The sequence below is a fragment of the Meriones unguiculatus genome, chromosome 5 (genome assembly GCF_030254825.1).
Source record: "Meriones unguiculatus strain TT.TT164.6M chromosome 5, Bangor_MerUng_6.1, whole genome shotgun sequence".
Lineage (NCBI taxonomy): Eukaryota > Metazoa > Chordata > Mammalia > Rodentia > Muridae > Meriones > Meriones unguiculatus.
In genome coordinates, this window is record NC_083353.1 from 94,866,444 (window position 1) to 94,891,228 (window position 24,785).

The following is a 24,785-nucleotide window of genomic DNA, read 5'->3' on the forward strand; positions in this document are numbered from 1 at the left end:
CTCCAAAAAAAAGGAGACCAACAGACTACTGTATTTCTGTGCTGTAGAATATTTATCTCCTAACATAAACAATTCTTAGAACCAAAGTTAAAAAAAAATACAGAGTGGATAACTTGAGAAAATTTCTCATGGGGTAAGATTGGGTGAGAAGAACACTTTGCTCAAGCATGAGGACTTGAGTTTATATCCCTCACACTCATGTCAAAAGCGGTGTGTGGCTGCATGTTCCACCAATCCCAGACACAGGTCTTTGAAACTTGCTGGCTTAACTAACGTAGACAAGAATTGATGATCTCTGGGTTTAGTGAAAGATCTTGTCTCAAGGGGAATAAGATGAAGAGTAACAGTGCAGGAAACCTGGAATGCTCCTCTAGCGTTTCGAATGTGCCTGCTAACACACATGGGCTCATACCACTCATTATACTACATGCACCATATACTCATAAAACACACACACACAGGGGGGAGATGGGAGAAAAGAGTACAGAGATCTGATAACTTTCTTTGCATTTATTATAAGGTTAAAACTTCCTCAGGGTTTTATTTCCCATAATTAAGGAGCCTCTTTCTCTTTCTTTCTTTCTTTCTTTCTTTCTTTCTTTCTTTCTTTCTTTCTTTCTTTCTTTCTTTCAACATTGGCACCACAGCTAAGAATGTCACCTCCTCCACTTCTTTAAAGGTGTGCAATGTTAAAGAGAGAAGAGAGAGCCTGGCTCAAAAGCGAAATTAGTTTCAAAATTTGCAAATTGGGTTTGAATTAAATATAGATCTAGTTCCTATTAAATGTCAACTTCAATATCTAAAGAAATTTATGCCAGCTGAATTATTCATTTGGATATAGATGTGTAGATTTTTGTCATTCCAAGTGAAACTCATCACAAATGTGTTACATTCCTCAACCATATTCTCAGTGCTCATATCCCAAGATAACCTTCTTTTAATGAATATTTTCATAGCATCCTTAATGAAGTTTTTACTCCTGTGTTAAAAAAAAATCTCCAGGTTTCCCTACATTTTTGACTAATGTGTTAGATCAGGATTAGGCAGGAGTAGAAGCAGCCAAGTAGAAGAGTGGCAGCTGTTGACGGATGTACTTAGACTTAGCATTGACACAACCCTCTCTTTAATAGAGGGAATATGTGTGTATGCCTGGCACTGGGCACAATAAAAGGAGATGCTGGAGTTGACACTTCAGTCTCCACATCAGCAACTTTTTGCAAATTACTAGGTGAGTGACAACACCCTCTATGCACACTATTCTGCTGTATGCTTTCTAGTGGAGAGCTGTATTTCATTTTCCTGTGGTGCTATGAATCAAATGCAAGGCTTCATACATACTAGACAAATACCATACTAATGAGCTGCAATTTTACCTATTTCTTTGATCTTTGTTCTAAAGTATTATGATTTGGGATGATCACCACTAAAGTATTTTGAGAGTTATCATTGAATTAGTATACATGTTATGTAATAGTTAATATCAATAAGCATTTTATTATACTGACTTAGACACTGAATAATTGGTACTATTTAGATAATCCTGGCAGTCACAGCCTACTTCACTTTTGAATGCCTCACTGCAGCTCTTCACAGCAGCTTTAGACATATGTTATTCATGAGTAAATGATTCGCTACTTAGTTTCACAGTTTTCTAAGTTAGGTGTTTACCCATGAGCTATTTCTTACCACCAGTTTCCAAGGGCCATTGGACATGTGCATAATCACTGCCCTTACATTAGGTGTTCACTAAGTTATACAGCTTTTCTCTCATAAGCTGTCCTCGGGAGGGAAGTGGATCTGGGAGGTGTTTGTTAGCTCCCTTTACAAAGGAAAGATGAGGAACAGTTCAGACAGATTGTGACAGTCCTGAAGGGATGCGGCTAGTAAGTGCCAGAATGGGTGCCTTTTTGGATCATTGACAGTTTCATGACTGTCAGAAATTTATCTGGCTCTCCACTCCCTTCCAATTAAGGAGACTTTGCTGAAAGGAATCAAGGAACTTTTCTTCCCGTAATCCTTGAAATTAAGCCATTCCCAAACCAGTTGAGTGCCTGTTTTCCTTCCTTTTGCCATTTATTCATTCTCTCTCTCTTTGTATTTCTCCCTTTGTTTTTCTCTGTCTGTCTGTTTCTCTTTCTGTGTGTGTGTGTTTGTGTGTGTGTGTGTGTGTGTACCTGTGTATCTATAGGAGTATATGTTTGTGTGTGCACAGATGTAAATATGTATGTGGAGACCTGAATACGACCTTGAATGTCATACCTTAAGTATCATTTATGATTTGTTTAAGGCACAGTTTCTCATTGGTCTGGGACATGCCAAGGAAGGCAGGTTGGCTATTAGTGAGCTCAAGGATTTTCTACCTGTTTCTCTCTCCAGAGCTGGAGATTACAGTTGTAGGCCACCATGCCAAGCTTTTTAACGTAAGTTCTGGGATAATGAACACAGGTCCTCATACTTGCAAGGCAAAAATTTAACCAATGAGCTATCACCCCAGGCCTTTTTCTTTCATTCTTAGTAAATCAGGACATCCAATGTCATTGAAACTTTAATTGATTCTGAGCCTATAAAGTTGTCAAACTAGAGTTATTTCCCTGATATATAAATCTGATCTTGTCATTTTCTACTAACACCTACAGTGACCTTCTTTTAGAAGATGAAGGCTAATTACTTAAGGATGACACCCAGGGCTTTGTTCACTGTCATCCCAGCCCACCTAATCAGCTGCATCTCTCTTTATTATCTACTCCCTGCCCTCATATAACTCGACAGCCTCTCATACTCCATATATCTTCTTCACAGTTCCCTATTCTTGTATGATTCTGAGCTGTATCTCTTGACTTCCAAGACCAACTCCAGCTCTCAAACTGGAAGTCCGTGACTTTCACTTTAGTTTCATAAATTTCACTATTACTACCTAACCAAAGAATGTATGGTGGTGAAGGAGTGTTTTTATTTATTAAAATTTAGTTGCATGTAAAAATAATTCATGATTTCTAAAGATATACTTACTAAAATCAATCTATTCCTCCTTTTCCATTTCCTCCCATAAGGAATAATACTTGTCAGTTGATGCATTTCTTCCAGTGTTATGTCCTGAGTAAATTCAGGTACTTAGAATTCTTTCTTTGCAAAAGATTTGCTTGTATTCTACACCAAATTTGTGGTGTTTTATTTCATCTTTAATATCATTATTATGTTTCTCTTAGTACTCAATTTTCTTTGAAAATACACTTCAAAAAAAAAAAAGAGAAAATACATTTGGAATACCTAACACTTGTATTATTTTTGAATATCTAAGTTATTGCCAAAATTTCTCTATTTCAAAATTTCTCTATATTCAAACATTGGTGTCTGAACATATATCAATGTTTCATCTAAACTTAAACTAAGCAAGCTGAGAAGCTAAGCAAGAAGGAGGGCCCTGGGTAAGATGATCAATCCTCACTTGGAAAGGCAAATGGGACAGACATTGGAAGAAGGAGAAAACAGGAAACAGGACAGGAGCCTAACACAGAGAACCTCTGAAAGACTCTGTCCAGCAGGGTGTCAAAGCAAATGCTGAGCCTCATAACCAAACTTTGGGCAGAGGGCAGGGAATCTTATCAAAGAAGGGAAAGATAAAAGACCTAGAGGGGACAGTAACTCCACAAAGAGAGTAACAGAACCAAAAAAAATCTAGGCCCAGGGGTCTTTCATGAGACTGGTATTCCAACCAAGACCATGCACGGAGATAACCTAGAACCCCTGCTCAGATGTAGCCCATGGCAGCTCGGTATTCAAGTGAGGTCCCTAGTAAGGGGAACAGGAACTGTCTCTGACATGAACTCAGTGGCTGGCTCTTTGATCACCTCCCCCTCATTGGGGAGCAGCCTTGCCAGGCCACAGAGCAAGACAATGCAGCCAGTCCTGATGAAACTTGATAGGTTAGGGTCAAATGGAAGGGGACAGTGGACTTGAAGAGAGGCATTGGAGGAGATGAGGGAGGAATGGTGGGATTGGGAGCGAATGAGGGAGGGGACTACAGCTGGGATACAAAGTGAATAGACTGTAATATCAAAAATAAAAAAATTAAAAAAGATGTTAGTAAGCATCTTTTTTTACTTTGATGTTTGAACATATATTAATGTTTTACCTCAACTTAGTTTGTATGTACATATGGATTCAAGCTTATGAACATTAAAAATAAAAGCAGATCATTCAGGTAATGAGGCAGGATAGAAAGAAGTAGAAGAAAGGCGTCACGGCAGGGCACTGGACAAGTGAAAGTGCTCCTCACTCTCTTCACTAGTCTCATGCCAGATGAAAGTCAGGAATTTCAACAACAAACAAAATTCACTGTGATGACTGCCTACCTAGAGACAGCATTCTTTTCCAGGAGAGCTGCTTCAAATAATGCTGGAAAGCCAACTGAACACACTTACAGCCAAAGGCTTTATGACCTTTAAGATCAACGTTACTTTTTTTTCTGTGCTGTAAGGATATAACATTCTGACACTCTCACAAACAAGATTAGGACTCGTGTTTCACTGCTTTGTGATTTGCTTACAGTAAGGACTCCACTGACCTTTCTTTTTTGTTTTTATGTTTTTACAACTTGTAATCCTGTTTCATGACTGTAAATGAGAAAACACACTATGATGTAATATACCAAAGTTTAAGAAAAGGCATTTTCTTAGAAAACTACAGTCTCATGACTGGTTAACACTTTTGACAATTTTCATTTTATTGTGTAAACATGTATATATACATACTGCACATATATAAACGTTTATTTTGCGAAATCTGTGTAATGAATATTCATTACTTTAGTAATATGACAAACGCCCCATGCTTACATACTTTAACCAATTGCCTTCTCCAAATGCTTTCTGAATGACTTCCTGCATAGAAAGTGAGTTTCTCATTGATGGAATAGTGAAACCACAAAGGAATTCCTCACTGCATTCTATGGTTTGCTGGGGTGAAAGACCTTAAGTAATTAACAAAATTTAAATAAAGGGCAGTGTTGATGCTGTTTGGTGGGCAGTCACAGAGCTGTGAAACTCAGTCATATCTCAAAGCAGAATAGAGGATGTAGCTCTTGTTTTATTTGGGGAGAACTGATAAACCCCCAGATTCTCATGTCCCCGTATCACTAATATAAAGATTGTGGAGAGTGGCGAGAGGCTTAAAGGCTCCTATGTAACTATTTAGACCACAGCAGTAGGTGCTGGGGCTCAAACAGGAAATGAAGTCTATTATCTCGAGATCAGGATTTCTTTAGAAAAGTTCCTATTTTGAGGACACAGGGCCTCACATTTAGGGGTGATCCCAAGTGTTATTCCAGACACAGAATACTCAATAGCACAGACTTGAATGAATAAACAAGGAGTCCCTTGTATTGTGAATGCCTCAAGGACAGAAAGTCTTCATATTAGCCATGGTAATTCCTTTGCATACCTAAATATAACTGAGAGACTTCTACGTAGCTTTCATGTGATTTTTTTATATGTACACTTTTAATGAACTGTAATTCTAGTATTTAATCATTTTTGAAAATGTTTGTCGCTAAGCCTGTGGTCAGGAAGAACAATAGTCTATCTTAAAAGTGCATAGGAAACTTCAATATTACCTTTTGCAATGTTTCTGGAGAAATGACTACATAACCTTAAGCAATAGATATTTTATTTATGCTTAGGGGTTTTTGTTTGTTTGTTTTATTTCCATTTTAAAATAAGGAGTTCATAAAAAGAAGATTCCTGGCAGATAGTTAGCACTGCATTAACATGTCCTCTCTCTCTTTTTTATTTAATAAAAAATGGAAGCTGACACTTACACTTATCTTCACTTTCCATAGACCATCTGGTTTGACTAGCCTTAGCTAAAAAGTCTCACTACACAATATTAAAAGTTAATGCACATGTTACAGTTGTGTATATAAAACATAATGCTTCTGTATAAACTAGTTTCAGAACTGCCAGGGCACAGTTTTTAATGGTCATTTTACTACTGGGGAAGTGGTCTCCAATTTACTCAGAAAATAATGGCATATCAGAGCTAAGTCAAGCCAAGACCTACAAGGTTATCTCTTTGATTTATTTTTAAATTGAACATTGACCTTTTTCATGCTGCTTTCAGACGTTATTTCAAACATAATTTCCTTTGATATCTATGTTATCTTTAGTAGTTATGAGAAGACAGACTACTTCTGTTATCAGATCCCATGATGATGTAGGGATATTCCTAATTTAGTGTTTTCATTCTGGTGCTCCTTTTAAAACCTATAAATAAAGAGACAATAGGGGTAAAAAGCAAATGTTTGAATATAGATATGGTAATGCTTTGGAAACCAAATGGGTACATATATGGCTGTGGTGATAATGAGGGAATAGCTGGGGCTATGGGCTTCTTAGAGGAAGGTGGGAGCATCAGGCTATGGACTACTGAGGGAGAAGGGCACACCCAGCAGGAACAGGTCAGATAATGTCACCCCCACTGCCATCTCTGCTGAGGCAGTCACACAACCCCCTTTCTTCTTTTGACTAAATCTTATCAGGGGGAAAGTAGAGTCAGATAGAAGGGGCTGAATGGTAACTGTTTTATTTTAACAAATTTAATTTTCCTTGACAATAATTGTGATTGTTTGAATAAGCACTGTGCCCATAGGCTCATATTTTTGAATGTTTAGTAACCAAAGAGTGACACTATTTAAAAGAATTAGAAAAATTAGCTTTGTTGGAGGAAGCTAATTGGGAGTGATGACTGCAGTTTCAAAAGCCCATGCCAAGCTCAGAGCATCTCTCTCCATCTATCTGTGGATGAGGAAGTAGCTCTCAGCTACTGCTTTAGTGCCTGCCTTCATGTCACCATGCACCCAGCCATGGTGATAATGGTTCAAACCTCTGAAACTGTAAGCAAGTCCTAAATTAAATGCTTTAATTTGTAAGAGTAGCCTTGGTCCTTGTGTCTTTTCATAGCAACAGAACGCCTACTAAGACAATAAATTCTCTTTATACCTGATTTTTATTTTAGAAAACATTAGTTTGTTATTTCAGAGCTAATCCTGAGTCTGCTGACATCTGAAGTTTCTTAGAGTTACTGTGGGATAGGGTATTTTGTTCTTTCATAGAGGTCAACAGGAAACTGGCAGAAGGGAAGTGGCCTCTGGGAAGTGGACTTTGATGATACCTGATTTTGAAAAGCACAAGTATCCGCTTTCATCTTGGGAATTCCGTGGTTTGAGTGTATAATATGATTGAATGTTGTCAACAAGAGTTTTGGAAGACTACCTGTTGTAACCTAATTAAACTCTAGTTCCTCAGTTGAGACTTACTTCAGTTCTTAGCATAACTATGGCTCCTTTGCTTGCTGTCTTTTTTTTTTTTTTTTTTTTGTATATCAGAAGCTTAGCATATCAGAAGCCATTGTACCTCCCAGTCTTCATCTTGAATATGAGGTAAAATTAAGTTCAAGTTCTCAGGCTCTGTGTGCCTGAGAATAATGGGATATATTTCAATGGTTCGATGCTTGCTGCTTAGAATAAAGCAATAGATGATAAATGCATGTTCTGCTTGAATTAAACATAAATGTATGTTCTGTTAGAGGTAGGATTGCTACATCCTGCCATGCTCCTTACTCACAAAAAGTTGGAAAGCGCTAAGGGCTCTCCTACCCTGATGATCCTGTAGACCATCAGCTTTAAGTGCTTTGTCTAGCTACCTAGATAGAAGACAATACACTTGGAACAAAACCAATTATATTTAGCTAATCAAATGATGTAATGCTGCTGCCCCCTTTGCTTCTACATCTGGTTACCTGATTGTTACATGTTATGCCTTTTTTCATATAAAAAAAAAAGCCTTCCTTAGAAACAGACCAGCCTCTCCCCATCAGTGGACTGGGGAAGGGGCATAGGAGGAGAAGAGGGAAGGAAGATGGGATTGGGAGGAGAAGAGGGAGAGTGCTACAGGTGGGTTACAAGGTGAATAAACTGTAATTAATAAAAAAATAAATTAACTTAACAAAAAAAGAAACAGACCAGCCTCATAGTCTGGCTCTTGAGTCCAGATTATGGTCCATTTTCTTTTCAGAGTTCAGTAAACTTCCATCAATCTGAGTCTGGTATACAAGAGGTCAATGTGTGGCTATTCCTGAACCCACAACACATCCAGTGTTCAACAGTGACTCTCAATGTTCCATTGAAGCCTGCAGCCCCAGAGTCTGCTCTAAAACAGCAATGCTTCACAGTGGTGAACTCCTGCTTTTCTAGGGAGCTTTACCATGTCTATATGATTAAAGAGAAAGTGAGGATAGGGGCAATTTCCAAGGTGATACAAATAGAGATTGAGCTTAGTTACTGACTGTGTTTTGCATGGGGGAGTTGGTCCAAACCCCTACATACCTAAATGTTACTGATCCCACTCGTCCCACTTAGTACCTTTCAGGCTGATGTCTATTTGTATACCCATAGGTTTGAGAAAATCCCTTTGGTCCCCAGAATAGGTTTGAGAAGTAGAGAGGAAATACACACATGCAATTCTTTCATTGAATATAATATGAACGCATCGGGCAGGAGCACGTGTCAGTGTCTCTGGGACCTCTTGTTTCTGAAGCCTATTACAGTGATAGAACAAGAATTATGTTGTATATGGTTTTGTTTCCAGTTTTGCCTCTAAAGATTCCTCTTTCAAGTTATGCAAGCAAACTTCTATTTGCAAATTCTGCCTTAATTCTGAGCATTCATCCTTCTATAGTAAAACTTCCTAATGTTTTTAACCGTCTCCACAGACCTCTGTGAGATTTATCACTGAAAGGCCCATAAACTACCAAACTTTGTACATCTTGAAGAGTTTAATTGTTCCTTGCTGCCTTTTTCACTTCAGTTAACAGAGACCGTTTTCCCTCTATTTCATAGTGTTGGGTTTCAGACCTTGAGACCCTGGACAAAAGGCTCAGGTACATATTCAACATATCAAAGTGTCCCTGGTCCTCTGAATCTCCCAGCATCCCTCAGTCCCTACCTGCTACAGGGCATCCCTGGCATGCTCCACCCTATACCCTGAACTTTTCCAGACCAGGGTCTGGTCTTTTCTTTATAATACGGACATTTTGCTTCCCTCCTCCTCTCCACATGTTCTCTTTCCCTGTACCAATTGTTTCTTCTTTTTTTCTGTCTGTCTCCCTCCCTGTAGCGACTTCCCTGGGACTAGTGAACCCACCCAAGGGCTGCATCCAATAAACCTGACTTTTGTTTTAATCTTACTTGAACGGACTCATTTCATCAGCGGAGAAAACCTATTACATACCATTTAGGGCAAAACCAAACACACAGAAAAATAAAACACAACAAAAATAACAAAACCATAAAACTCTTTCAAGTAAAATCCTCCTTGGATAAAGACTCTGAAGGCAGTATTGTGTTTTTGTTTGTTTGTTTGTTTGTTTGTTTTAAAAAGCCATGTAGAGGCAGTGTTTTTTCAGAACTAGGAACCAAGCTCAATAGAACTCAGGACCTGACCATGTTTGCTGACTTGTCTATATAATGGTGTTGGCCTCTTGAAGACTATTGAATGAATGTCTTTAAAAAATACTGAGATGGAGGGCAGTTGTGACAAGGTTCTTTTCTAGGAAAGATTGAGATATTTTGTAGGAATGATGCAGTATTGGTAGAGAATGTAGAGCAGTAAAGGCAGAGGCTTCGGAGTGTTCTGCACTGGGTCCCATGTCAGTCCTTGATACTCATCCATGGCGACTTGTTTATGAACTCCTTGGATTGTCTATAGAATCTTGGTTAGTGTTATCTAGTTTGGGAAAAAGTTACATTAGGTAAAATGATTTATTAATTGCTGAGTACAGTGTCCAACACTATTCTTTTTTTTTTCCTGTCTTTTTTTTTGTTAACTTGACACAAACTAGAGTTATCTCTGAAGAGGAACCCTAATTGAGAAAATGCCTCCATCAGATTGCCTTTAGACTACTCTGTGGGACATTTTTTTGATTGATAATAGATGTGGGAAGGTCCGGCCTACTGTAGGTGGTAGTACCTCTGGGAAGGTGGTCATGGGTGTATAAGAAAGCAAGCTTATCTAATCCAGAAAAGCAAGACAATAAGCAACTGTCTTCATCACCTACATGGGCTTTTCTCTAGTTTCTGCTTTCAGGTTCCTGCCTTGACTTTCTTCTAGGAAGGACAGTCAGCTATTAGGTGAAGTAAGTTTTCAGTCATGGTGTTTTATCACACCAATAGAAACCTAACAAAGAGAGCATGTAGTGTATCTTAAGTTGACACACGTGAAAGTTAAATTTTAGTGAACAAATTTTCAAATAGTAATGAGAAGTAGGAACTATTCTTTTGGGTCCTGTTTCAGGGTCATATTTAGAAAAGACAATAAACATCTTTATATTGTTCAGAGAAAGTTGGTCCTAAAATATATATGTAAAACAAACATTTATTGTTGATTTCTCACCCTTTTGATTTGTACTTTGCTGTGCATCTTTTTTTTTTTGCAAATGTTATCAACCAGTTTCTGCTGTTTACTCATTTTAGTTCATTTGCTAACTCATGTTCCAGGGCCTATTATATACATCCTTTATCATTTCACTTTTTAAAATATAGAGTCACTCAACAAACACATATTGAACATCTGACACAGAGTTTGAGTACAGAAGAGCTCATTCCTGCCAGGTAAATGTCTACTGATGATAGAAAAAGAGATGTTTTCAATTCTAACGTCTTAAGTTTATCGACCCAATATTGACAAAGCTGAGATGTGTCAGCTTTTTCTAATGATTATATTTTAAATCACCAGAACAGAACATCCACAGTGTTACAGGCCAATTGATATTAAGCAGATTTTTATCAAAAAGGAAAAAAAAAAAAAGAAGAAGAAGGATCCTCCACTACAAGCACACACATTTAGAAGGGGCATTTTTTTTTTATTTGGTATACATGTGTTAAGAAATGGATATCTGACAGTTTGATAGCCTCTGACCCAGAAATTACTGAGGAAATTCTTTCTCCTTGGTCTTAAGGAACTCATAAACATACCTACAGTATTGTAAAGAAGCTCCTTTCTCCCCTTGAGGAATAAATGCATGTAGCTACTGAGACACGTGACTTACCCTGGATTTCTCAAGACTCAAATGCTGTTGTCCCCTCGCATACCATGTTGTTTCTTCTTGTTGGTTAAATTTGAGTACAGGAGCTTTTCATGCAGGACACTAGAGATGCTGACATGAGGGACTGAAAGGATATAGAGTGCTGCTACTGTAGTCCTTTCAATTCATTGAGTGACTTCTATACCCCTGCTGTGCTAAGCATCTTAAAATGTAAGTGGAACTCTTTCTATCTATGCTTCAAGGATGTTTCTATGGTTCCCTGTTTGCCAATGAGATAATTGGAGTTCTAAAAGCCTGGGCCACCAGTTTAAGTTCACACAGTCAGAATGTACACACTGGCTATAATTTTAGCACTCGTGTTATTTCTGTTGTTTTTGCCTCTCTTGATAGATCCTATTAAAATGTGCTCCTTCCTGCTCTGTCTGAGTATGACACTCACACCTGGGCTTGTCAATTTAAGAAACTATGGAGTGTCACTCGCCATTAATTACATGTGTAGATTGCATGCATTCAGTTATAAATTCACCCAGGCTGTATTTAGCCATGCAATGACACTGAATTGCTGCAATCGTCAAGGCATGCCATTTTGTTAAGTGATTAAAGTAGAGCCTAACAGCAATAGCTGCTGCTGCCCTGTCTTTTCCTTTGTCAAGGACAGGATTGACATTTATATGGTTTTGCTGTAACATAGGACATGAGGATAAACTCACTTTTGAAAATATTTTAGGAAGACAGTATGTTGAAAAGTGATAGATCTCTAAGGATTTCTTCCATAGCCAGCTTTCGCTCCAACACCAAGAAAGATCTTGCTGTGCACATAAAAACCTCACAGGCTTGCTTACTTCGTTGTGTGAAAAATACAATGTTCACATCTGCAAGATGCTCCGAGCATGATGTTGCCCTGGCCAGATACAACCTAATACAGAGCTTACATTTCTGCTGATATGTTATTTCCAAAGTGACCCATCATATCTGCTTCCTACTACCTTTGTTCTATTTCCCTCTCCAGTATAAATTCTCTTTTTGTGTGTGTGATTTTTTCTTCAGTTGATTAAAGTTTAACTAGATTGTTGTACCTGCCTTACAGTTTCTTATTTTGTAAAGAAGTAACAAATTATCTATGTTTTCTTATACTTCTTGATTACTCGCAGTCAGTACCCAGTATCCCTGTCAATTTTCCTGTTAAATTTGGTGGCTATAATTACTCATATCTCTTAATAAGAAAAATCTGAGGGATGTTGAAAAAAGATCTTTTTTTCAGTAAGAATAAAAAAAAAAAGATGTTAATGCCAAGTAACAGCAGTAGTGAGTGAGGGGGTAAATATCTCTAGAGTCAATTAACTAAAAAGTTAATTTAGACAGTTAAAATGGAATAGCAACAAAGTTGGGAAGGTATTTTATTAGACTACAATGGTACCATCCACATGTATGTGTGCCTGCATCATGATACTGATGGACACTATACATCCAATATGTGTAGACACACACACTTGTACACACACACACACACACACACACACACACATTAAATTTCACTGGTTCTAGCATTTATCCTAAGGAAAGATGATAGAGAAGAAATAATTTTGTTTATGTAAGATAAAAATAAGCATATGTGTATTAACATGTTTTTATATTACTTATAGTCTAAAGGATTGTTTATACACCCCTTTTAGGAGGTCATACATCTGGATTATGAAAGAATGAAAGGAAAACTGATAGTTCAAACATTATTCTTCATATGTATGAGCAACTAATCATAAACACACAGAGAGAGATAGGAAAAAGGAGAGGGAGAAGAGGAAGAGGTTGAGGGAAAGGGAGAGAATTAGCCAAGAATTGATATCTGCAGTTAATGAAAATGCTTCCTCAGCCAAAGTTGAAAGAAGCCGATGAAGGTTCAGCAGGCCCAGGTAGCCTCTGTGAGCATACAAACATGTCTGATCAGCAGCTACTGCCTCCCCAATTGCTGTTAAACAACACTGAAAAACCCAAGTAAGAATGTCAGCCCAGAATCTGATCTCTATTGTCATGGGTGTTCTTGACAGTGGTGAGAAACTGGAACCTGTTGGCACCCATGTAAGGCTGGATGCATGCCATGAATGGGGTTTGAGAAGTTGTCTCGAAAACACTGAATACTGGAATAGCAAAAGTTGGACCGAAACTCTGTGATACACTATCTAGCATCCTTAGCACTTGAACAATAACAGTGTTATTGAATCTTACATGATTTAACTTCAGCGTTGAATAGGGAACCTGTCAATCAGAAAGCCTAGCTCAGAATCAATCTGTGCAAAAAAACAAAAACAAAAACAAAAACAAAACAAAAAAACAAAACGGTATCTCCTCTCCCCTCCCTTCCCTGACTGAAAGGTTATTTGTAACCCTTAGGATGCTGAACAGCACACAATGACGTCAGCCTGTGTATTTCTCTAGTTAGGTAAACATTGTCATTTTGCCTCCAGAAGCCAATAAAGCTCAGGGTTCTCAAGTGGTGCGTACCACTCACCCACAGCTTGGGAGCCACATAAAGTGCTGTTTTGTGCATTGTTAGCTGCCCATAAGCAATTCTATTTGTTATAATCAAGCAAAAAATAATGGCTTCAGAAACAAGCCTAATGGGATTGAAAGGAAGTGACTAAACAAAAGTGCAGAGGGCACAGTCTGTGTACCGTGTCTCTTGGTCAATTGCACGGCTGTAGGGACTTTCTTTTATTGCTAGCATGGAATTTTTCTTCCCACTGTACCAGTGTGAGGTTCTCTCCAGAGGCATCACAATCTGTTTAGAACTTCTTGGCAACGACTATTGGATCAAGGCCAAAGCGATTGCCTGTAAATGCTTGCAATAGAAGAAGGTTACTTGCATGTATTTTTTAAAAAACAATCTTTCCTTTAGTGCCAAAGACATTATAATTTTATAAATCTCCTTAATTAGAAATTTCTACTGGATAGCTTTAGGATTAGTACATGAGACTTTGCCAGTATGAATGATGCTCATTAAATTTTGACATACAAAAATCCCCTTGACTTGCATTTACTGTTTGGTGCCTAAAAGAAAAGCTAAGCTCATCAGAAGTGTGCTCATGGGTCTGAATTAGAAAACAAGCTTATGGATGCTTTCTTGGAGTCTGAGTGCCAAGCCTCAGACGATCTGAGAATCAACAATAAAAGGCTTTGTATATTGATTGAAATACATCCTTCATTTTACATTTTGATTTGTTAAAAGATGTTAGCTTGAACCTCTATGGGTGGGAAATGGCCTCTTGAACTGAAGGCTATGTTGACTATCTATAATTGATGGGGGTCTGTTTTTGGAGTGCTTTTTAAATTGAACTCTCCTCATTTTAGTGACATTGTTTTGTTTAGATGCATTGGTCACAGCATCAGTTGAAAGCAATTGCCTCTCGTGCATAACTGTTTGTGGAAGACTGCCAGGGATGAACTCTGACAAATTTTGGTCTATCCCCAAACACCTTAATCTGTGAATGCAGGCACATCAATAATGCTTTCTCTGTGAAGTGTGATTACATAACTGTTTCTCCACATCTACTCTTTTGGCTTCTAATGTTCTGAGATAGAAGGGCCCAGAATTCTGAGCAACAGAGCAATGCTATTAGTTATCTACACATTGGTTGGTTTTTCATGCAAGTGGGAGGATGAATTAGAGTATATTTGATAGACTAATAACAAAAGTTGATTTAAAAGTTTCTTTGCAGCTGTGTATTATCTCTAAAACTGTAGCTTTTGGTATGTCCTTAGGTGCTGTAAACTGCAATGATCCTGCTTTGATACACCAGGCAGACCACTGTGGAATTTCCTGGTAAGAATATTTGCCTTAATCGATCTCTTCATGCATTTATACTGTGTTTAATTATCACATTATGCAATGCACAAGTACAGCCAGAGGAAATAACAAGGGATAAGAATATGTCACAGAAAATAGCTATTCACTAGTCTTAAGAGCCTCTATAAACCAGACACGTAATAGTGTGTGTATATGTATGTGTGTATATGTGAGAGTTTATGTTTGTATGTGCAGGTGTATCTGTGTGAGTATATGTGTGCACGAATGCATATGTGTCTGTGTGAGCATGTATGTGTGTATGTATTGTGCCTGTGCTCATGTGACTTTGCATGCATGTATGTATGTGTGTTACATTAAAATGCTGTCTTTTTTTTTTTTTTTTTTAAGAAGAAACATCTCTCCTTGAAGTTATTTTTCTTTTTGGCTGACCTCTTGGCATATTTGAAAATGACATCTTGACCATATTTATCTAAATGTCATTTTTAATGGAAAAATGAATTTGGCTCCTGACTTCTGAGAAGGTTAGCTTTCTAGGAGGCTTGATGTTTAAAGTGGGAAAAAAAACATATTTTCAGGGGTCACACAGAGCTTGACCCTTCAGGGTCTGGCTGGAGTTTGAACTGTCCCTGGGATTTGAATTAATCTGAAATTTGACCTGGTTTTTAAAGCTTACATACAAACACAGTGATGTTTCTCCAAGGAAACTATGTGTGTTTAAACCTTTACTTTCTAATTCTTATTACTAGGGAAAAAGTCTGTAATTACATAGAGATACAGTATGTGGGTTGTGATCACATTGTAAATATTCTATATTATATACAGCATACATATATATCATAAATCAGAATTGTACTCATGCTTATCAATGTTATACTTGGTCTGTAATATTGTGTTCTTTTAAAAAAATAGCAAGAATTAGTGTCATTCTTGGTTTTCAGCACAAAGTGATTTGAAAGATTCATTCTTAATATAAAATGTTTCTAATACTTTAAGATCTCATTTTGTCAGTAACAGAATATGATACTTGAACAATTATGATATCATTTGATACATGCAGAACATTTTGCTACATAAATTATAAATGTGATTAAAAAAAATACATCATGAAAACAGACATGGTCCCTTAACTTTGAGTTACTTATAGCATTATTTACCTTCTTTTAACCTCTAGAAGCCTTCTGAATGAAGTCAGGGATAGTGCAGGAATAAACATTTGAGGACACTGTATATGTGCTTTGAAAATAATGTGGCCTCTTTGTCTCTTAGTGCAGTGGTGTTCCCTTCATGTAATTGTGTCTTCCATTTGAAACTCTGCACAGGAATGTTAAGTCCAGTTAATCTGCATGTCTATTAGAAGATCATAAACCATGTGTGATATATTCAAATATCCCGAGGGAAAACTCCTCTGGAAATCTGATTACTTGGGTCTTTTGATGATAGATTTTTATAAAGGGTGCATTTATTCTGTTAAAGCCATTTTATGATATTACATGTAATAAATTTCTAGTTTGTCAGATACCTAGGTAAGTATTCTTAGAAATTAAAGGATCAAATATAATACTCACGGGGCAGGATGCACAATTCAGTAGGAAAGCAGATGCCTAGAATGCACAATGCCTTCAGTTCAGAACAACAGCAACAAAAACACATCCCAGTTAAACAACACAATTCCCAAAATAAAAAAATAAAACCTCCTAGTAAATTATCAAATGTTCAGCAGCAAAAAGGAAAGCCTCGTTGTCATTGTCTCAGAATGATATATAATTAATAAATAAACCTGTTGACATCATGAAATGGACACGAATAAGTGAAATACACTACTGCTCATTCATTACTGGCTATCCCTTTGTCTGTTTTGTTGAATTATATTTTTCTTGTGTTTTGATGATTAATCAAATTATTATTTAATTGTATAAAATATGTTTTCTTTTTTCAATATTCATTGTGATACTTAAGAAATTAGCCTTGTAGCTTCCAGGAAAGCTTTGCAAGATTATGGTTATGGAATAAACACCGCACACACACACACACACCTTAATTTTCTTTTTGTAATTTTTTTCTGTTGCAATTTCTCCCTTATTACAGAGCCACTTCAAAAACAGTTTTTTAATAGGAAAACATAATCAACAATTTTCTGGCAGAAATGAATACTAATTGTTCTCTTCCTTTTTCAAAACAAATTTAAGTGTTAGACTTTTTTTTTTGAGTTTGAATCTGTGCCTATGAAATGCATGCATGTTTACTCTAAACATGTCATTCATTGCCATAGCCATCTAATTCATCTAAAAGAGTATTGCCCACTCATCTTAACAGGCAGCTTAAGTAGATGAATGTCAGAGAAGATAATTTTGTTGTAGGAGTTCATGATAATACATGGAACAGAAGGTCACCTTGGGGCACACACCCAGACTGACTGATGGTGCTTATCTCTCTCCACTGCTCTTCTTACTGATTTATGGATTTTGATGTGTTCTTTTATATCAAAGCCTCAGCTCCAAATTCTGAGAGTGCAGAAGACAGGCTAATATTTTTAGTTAAGCTTAGTATTGTGCTATCTTCTGAAAGAAGAATTTAGCTATCTTCTCTTGCTGGTCTATAAAGTTTTTATAAAGGTAGCTGCTGTATGTGATGATTAATATTTACTATTGATATATCTTCTGTTAAAGCTGCTGTTAATCCTAAACAGCTGTATACCCAAATCCCCACACAGAGACTGGGATTTACTTAATTAAACTAGAACACAATGCTGGGCAATAGTTACTCCATCCTAAACCTCCAAGCCCTCATAGTTTCCTAACATTTAGATTCACCCATTATACTTGCTTTTCGTGAAATCTTAGGTCCAGTTCATTCTCCACATCATTCCAAGACCTCTCCTCCTCCTTTGCTCTCCCAGCCTCTGCCCTCTCTCCTCCTCTGCCTCCCAACTTCCTGTCTTCTGGCTTCTCCCCCCTCCCTTCTACTCCTTCTTCTCTATTGCTCAACATTGTGGCTGGTTGTTTTATTTTGTCATGTTTAGTCAAAGTTGAGAGAGGTGATGCTTAGAATAAGTCTCACAATGCAATGTCCTGATTGAAACCAGAGAGTGGGGAAGAGAAATCAGCATTTGAATGAACAAGGGTAAGGTGCATACATTTCAAAGAACATTATACTAAGAGGTAGTGATTGTTTTACACTGATTTCCTAAGTCTACTGGCACAAATTACTGACACACTTGCATGAGATTGGCTCATGTCCTCTAAGGATAAGAAAATAGAACAGCCTCTCTATTGTAGAAGTTTTTCAGTACAGCAAGCTCCAAGTAATGCATACATGTAGCTTGTTTGATCCTGTTTCCATCTAACTTCCATAATTATTACTTAGAATAGAACCTGGCACACAGCACAGTCTATAAAAGTTGAGAGTAGGAGGAGAAGGAGGGACTGTGAGGAACAGTGACTGAAAAGGCTCTCATAACAGATGGCCCTTTGGACACCTGTGCTAGGTGGATCCTGGACTGATTCTCAGGATCCTGTAATTGTGTTGGCAATCTTGCTAAAGGTTTCCAATTCCATTTCAACATGGGCTGTGATGAGTTTTAATGCTTTTTAATTCATCAGGCCCTGAAAGCCCCATCCAGCCAAGTGGCCACTGCTCTTGTTACTGGCATTGGCTCTAGCCCATTCCCTTTAGGACTATTAGAAAATGAAAGTATAAGTTCCTGTCCATGCATATTATGCAAAGCCAAATCTCCTTTCAAGAAGTTCTGTGTGGAAGCCAAGCAAAATGGGTCTCCTTGGAAAGAAATTCCCCTCTGCTGGATAATTAAGTGTGGTTTTTCAGCATGTCTTGAGATGGGGCAAGCAGAAGAGATAGAGGATTCCATCAGTGCTAGAATGTTGTGCATAAATAATTAATGTGTCATATTTCATGTTGCTGACAGTAAACAGAATCCTTTTCCTTTCCAGTGATGTGAATGCGTCAGAAGAGCACCATGCCCTTGTCATAGAATTAATCACTTCTATCCATATTTGATGTTTATACCTTTTAAATATTTATGAGCTGTTATCTTGCTTTATTGTTATTTACCCTCTCCAGGGGCATGCAGCGAAGCCTTGCATTTCTTCCATAGCCTAGCACTCTGTTTCCTTCGGTATTCTCTAGGCTGTTCCTTGGATTACCTCCAATTTGCGTTCGTAATTCTAGTTTTGAGATGCCAAAAAAATTATTTGTTTCAACTGGAGTTTTATTGAAGTTGGTTTTACTCAAATCACATACACACAAATAAATGTGATTTCCAGGCCATGAAAATTCAGCAAGGGCTCCGAAGGGAAGCTGAGATACACAAATATACTGTTAAGATGCTACAAGTAGATTTTATGTCCCTAGGAAATTGGAACTCCAAAATCAAAAGATTACAGAGTGAGTACTATGTGAAGAATTGCATTGCAAAGCTTTATATACATGACCATATTGCAATGCTTTCCTTTTTGTAGGCACTGTTAATCTATGTTTTTTTTTTTTAATCCCATTGCTGGAACACATTTGGGAATATGAATATCTATATGTTTATGTTTAAAATTTTAGTGTTTGTATTTATGCAAATATTTGTGATACCACCAACAATCAAGATAATGGACATATTGATTATCCCCCGCAATTACCTCTGGGCTTCTTTGTTTTTCTAGTTTTAACATTTTAATAGACTTAGATTCTTCCTTCATAAACATTTTTTAGGTTTCATTGATTTTTTTTATTTTTTCCAAGTTCAGAAAAAATAATCTGTCTACAAAAGCAAAAATGGATGCTATTACATTGCAGAGAAAGAAATGAATAACATGACCTTTAAAAAGACACTAGAATACAGCAAAACATGGATGATCATTTTAATAAGAAAAGTCTTTTGATCTTACATTGATATTTAAATGAATTATTTAAAGATCAAAGAAATGCCTTGAATAAATAAAATACCCATGAAAACACATACTACCACCAAATAAATGACTTCAAGCAAAATCAAATTGAAGGAGAAAATTGTGTTTCCTCCACCAAAATGCTGTTTTTGCCCTAAGGCAATCATGTTGGAGGAAAAAAAGACCATGTATAACATAGACACAAATCATAGGGATCTTCCTCAAACAACAGGTTTTATTGGATTGCACACATGTGTGAATATTGGAGGCCTTGGGAAGAAAGCACACCAATAAAATACATCATGGCTATCACCACTGAACTAGGCAGGAAGGGAGCAGACATATATGAGAGCCTAGTGTGATGAAGTAGGGCATTAAGAAGTAAATCAAAGTCTCTGATCAAAGACTAATTTAGCCTGTCATAAATGATCCTGCAGTGGAAAGAAGCCTCATGTGCAAAGATCAAAAGATTAGGCTCTGCGCATATAACACGGCACCCCTGCCCTGTGGGGAGGGGAGGGGGATGCAGAGAGAAGGCGGTGAAAGAAGCCATACATCAAAGCTCTGTAAGAACACAGTGTGATATAATCTCCCTTTCTTAAGGACATTATACAAAATTGGAAAAGGGGAGATGATTTTTACAGTGTGCTTGCGTCCCGCTTTTGAACTTGTGAGAAGTTGGTACTGCCGTTTGGGTCATTTGTTTGCAGATACACAGTATGTGCGGCTTGTCACTACAGCAATGTTACTCTGTAGTCCTCGCTTGCACACAGTCAGGGTCTTTTCACAGCTGAAAACAACAGATACACAATATTCTACCTGAGATGCTATTACTTGACTTTCTACTGAATCAGAGACTCTAGTCCATGCTGACATGATAATTGTCCCTCTTTTAGAAACCAGCTATTTCAAATCTCGTACAATTCTTTTGTCATTTTCTGTGTAAACTGAGTAAGCTCACTTATTAGCTGTGTCTAAACGTTTGTCAGGAACGGAAATATGCTTTCCCTGTTATTCACCTGTTATCTGTGCCTGTTTTTGAAAATCAAACAACAATCTGAGAATTACCTGGAAAAGGGGCATGCACACTTTATTTGATATTAATGATTTACTTTTCAAATGCACAGAGAATATCATAGAAAATATATGGAAATCCAAAACAGCAGTTAGACTCCAGATGTCTACACCATTTTTGAAAGAAAGAAAGAAAGAAAGAAAGAAAGAAAGAAAGAAAGAAAGAAAGAAAGAAAAAAGACACATTGCGTGGAAGTGACAGAACCAAGAACAATGGGCTTGCATACAGAGTACGTTGTGGGAGGGCAAATATGTGTGAGGTGCTAGGTGAAGATAAGGATATTTTTAAAGGATTGTTTGTGTAGACTCATCAGCGCGCCTGCCTTCTGTCTGTGGGGCGAGGGGAAGGGGACCCAAAGGGGAACTTTATATACAGCTCTGAGCAAGATGCATGGAGGACAAATGGCTTTTTCTGGATTTACTGGTTTACAACTACTTTCTGTTTAAAAAGCAATTTTTTAGTACATTGTTTATTTTCCACTGTGTGTCTGTGTCTCGTTGGGGGCATGTGCACACGAGTTTTAGTACCTGTGGAGGCCTGTGGCCTTGGGTCACCTGGAGCTGGAGCTACAGGAGGTTATGAGCTGACTGATGAAGGTGATGGGGGAAAGAATCCAGGTCATGTGCAAGAACAGAATCCCCACTTAACTCCTGAGTCACCTCTGCAACCCATCAAAATAAATCGTATATTTGGGGTGACATATTCTGGCCTTTCTGAATTTCTATACACTGTATTCTAATGCCATGTTGTCTTATGTTGTTCCAATTTGAACCTGTAACGACAAAAGTGGTGAAAATGTTATTAGATTTCTTTCTTGTCTGAAAATAGAGGATTAGATTATTTTTATGAATTAAACATTTTAGATGCATTTACTTATTCATTCAATAATTATTTTGACTATAAAGTACCTTTTAGCTAACAATGCAGTCCTCAGGAAAAATAGGCACAGCTCTTACCATTAGAAAGATTTACTCTCTTAGGGCAGACATACATTACTTATACTGTCAAGCAGACAAGTAGAAAGCTCCATTGCACTCTGGAACTGGGAGTTATATGGAAATTTGACCTGCTGTGCTCAGGAAATGCTGTTTTTGAGGCATCAACACCTGACTGCTAATAATAAAATATGAAAAGAAAGCAAGTGGGGGCTGAAAAGGTTGCTCAGTCCCTAAAACTCTTGAAGTTCAAGTATGGGAGCCTGAGTTCTGCTTCCAAGAACTGCTGTAACAAGCCTGGTACAGCAAGTGGCCTCAGTTTGCTACAGTCCCAACCTTGATGGATGTAGCAGAGACAGGTAGATCCCTAAAGCACATTGCTCTAGAGGAACTGACTAGTTTCAGCATCACTGAAATGTTTATTATAGCCCATAGACGCACTCTCCAAGTGGAGTCCCTAGTAAGGGGAGCAGAGGCTTTTCTCTGGCAAGAACTCAGTGACAGACTCTCTGAACACTTCCCTCTGAGGGATGCAGCCTTGCCAGGCCACAGAGGAAGACAATGCAGCCAGTCCTGATGAGACCTGATAGGCTAGGGTCAAATAGAAGGAGAGGAGGACCTCCCTATCAGTGGACTAGGAGAGGGGCATAGGAGGAGAAGAAGGATGGAGAGTGGGATTGGGAAGAGACTAGAGAGGTAGAGAGGGGCTACAGCCAGGATACAAATTAAATTAATTGTAATGAATGATTTAAAAAAAAAAAACCTATCATGGAGAAGAAAAAGTCAAGGCAGAGAGCTGTGGAGGAAAGACAGCTTGCACCAACCTCTAAGCTCAACAGACACGCACACTCCCATGTGCCCACATGTACACTATCACCGTAGTAGCTCTCCTCCCCCACCCCAGTTTCTACAAGCATTTGAGAATGTGTGGTAGAGAGACCACATCAGAAGCCTTGCTATTTTGTCTTTCTTTGGCATAGTCTTTTGTGCATGTGTTCGTGGAAAATCAATGTACTTACAATATAGGGAACACTATTTCAGAGACGTTATTAAAAGACTGGTCTTTTAGATGCAGAAACACTACGAGATGCATCTCTAACCAGGCAAATTCTCTCTGGCTTTTGAGCACATCAGTGAACCTCTCTGACACACAAGCTCCTGATCTCTCAGAAGGGGACTATAGTCCTCTGTGTCTCAGAGCACTGATCGACTGCATGCTGCTGCAAGTCAGAATCTTCCTCTCCATATTTCCATTGACTTGCAGTGTGGTTAAGGGTAAATCTGTTTTAACCCTTAGAACTTAAACTGCCTATTTCTACAAAGCGGAGGCATAGATTTAAATGATTTCAAGAGCACTCCCCTTTCTGATTCCCAATTATTTTCCAAGCTGGCAGTTACCGAGCAAACACTGTGACAGGCATGAGGTCAGGAAAAGCGTTGTTTTAGGAAAACAGAGCAGAATAGAGCATTCCACTTTACACTGACTATACTTACATTTCCTTGATGTACCATTTAGTAATTTCTGTTGCCTTTGTTCACATTTTAGAGCATACATTTCTTCAACAAGAAAGCCACTAGAATTTCAGTGGGATGTTCCAATATTCCATGGTGGTTTCTTAGACCATTCTTTTTTAATTGTCACATTTTTGTGGCCTAGCATAAAATGAATTCAATTTCTCAACTTAAAATATCAAGCTGAAAATTTTAATAAGCCTTTTTTTAAAATTTCACCTATGGTAAGAAGTATCATTTGCATTTAATGCTTTCCTTAAAAAAAATGCTTTTTTTTTTTTTTCACAAAAGCAGACAGTAGAAGAGGCAGTAACTTGGTGGACACAGTTATGCTTCCTCTGGGAAGTCTGTGTCTAGCAGAGGATGTTGTGTGCATTTCTCTGCAGGAGGGCGCCATTGTACACATCACAATAATTTTACTGAGATCTTTGACCCTACAAGGTTGAAAACTTCTGGTTATCATGTCAACGACACAGATGAAGAAAGGATCCTAGATGCATGTTTTTTCTCTTTTGCATGTTTTCTATGTTTCATATTTGTAAACTTCACCTTTAAAATCTACATGATATGTATGTTAAAACTTCTTGCTTCACACTTTGGGAACACAAATTAAACACATTCAGTAGGAAGCCCCTGTGCTATTACTCCTAATTATGGGTTAGATAAAGAATAAGTTCACTTACTAAAAATCAACTGTGCTTATTAAGTAAGAATTAGATCTCAGTCCATGTCAGGCTTTCTAGCACAACGCAGACCCACACCTGAATTGAGGCACACAGACCCTAACATGAATTAGCCTTGCTTAAAAGGGCCAATTATTCTCTGACTGTTTCACTCATTACAACATTAAATGATATTTTATGTTGAACTACCCTTTCATTTTTTTCCCTTGTAAAATATTCCATGTTGTCAACCTCTGTCTGGATGCACTTTTCATTTGCAAATGTCCAATTAACTTGCCTTCCTGTTGGGTGGGAAACTGATTAGCATCCATTAATTAAGGTAATGAAATAATTATGGTTACCATAATATAAATACATAGAAATCAACATTAGCAAGGCCTAATTGTCTGATGGTCACAAGCATATGGTTACTGGAGATGTGTCTGCAGAAGGCTCAAGTTTGACTATCACAACTAACTAATAATGTGTGGCTTTTGACAGTTACTTATGTCTTAGAGCTCTGGGTTTTCCATGATTAAAGAAGAAATAAAAGAGCATATATATATATATATATATATATATATACATATATATATACATATATTAGAGCATATATAATATTTATTTACTTTTAATACTTTATTTTGTTTTACAGAATAGGAAGCAGCCATTCCTCTCATGGTGGAAGTGCAGGGGCATCTAAGCCAGAGCCTACTTGAAGCTCTTGAATAGGGACTCTCATCTCATTCCTAAAGGAGGAACCCTGATTTAATTACCTTTCCAAGCCCACAGCACTTAACATTATTAGAC

General features: G+C 37.6%; 1 protein-coding gene across 12 annotated transcripts in view; it reads left to right on the plus strand.

Annotated features, from left to right (window-relative positions):
• Window positions 1-24,785, plus strand: part of Chl1 (cell adhesion molecule L1 like) — a 210,044-nt gene that overhangs the window by 34,793 nt on the left and 150,466 nt on the right. For all 12 annotated transcript variants that reach the window (XM_021639372.2, XM_021639370.2, XM_021639375.2 and 9 more), the window contains exon 2: window positions 14,854-14,914. The gene's annotated coding sequence lies outside the window, so the exon portion shown is untranslated. The remainder of the gene's footprint in view (window positions 1-14,853; window positions 14,915-24,785) is intronic.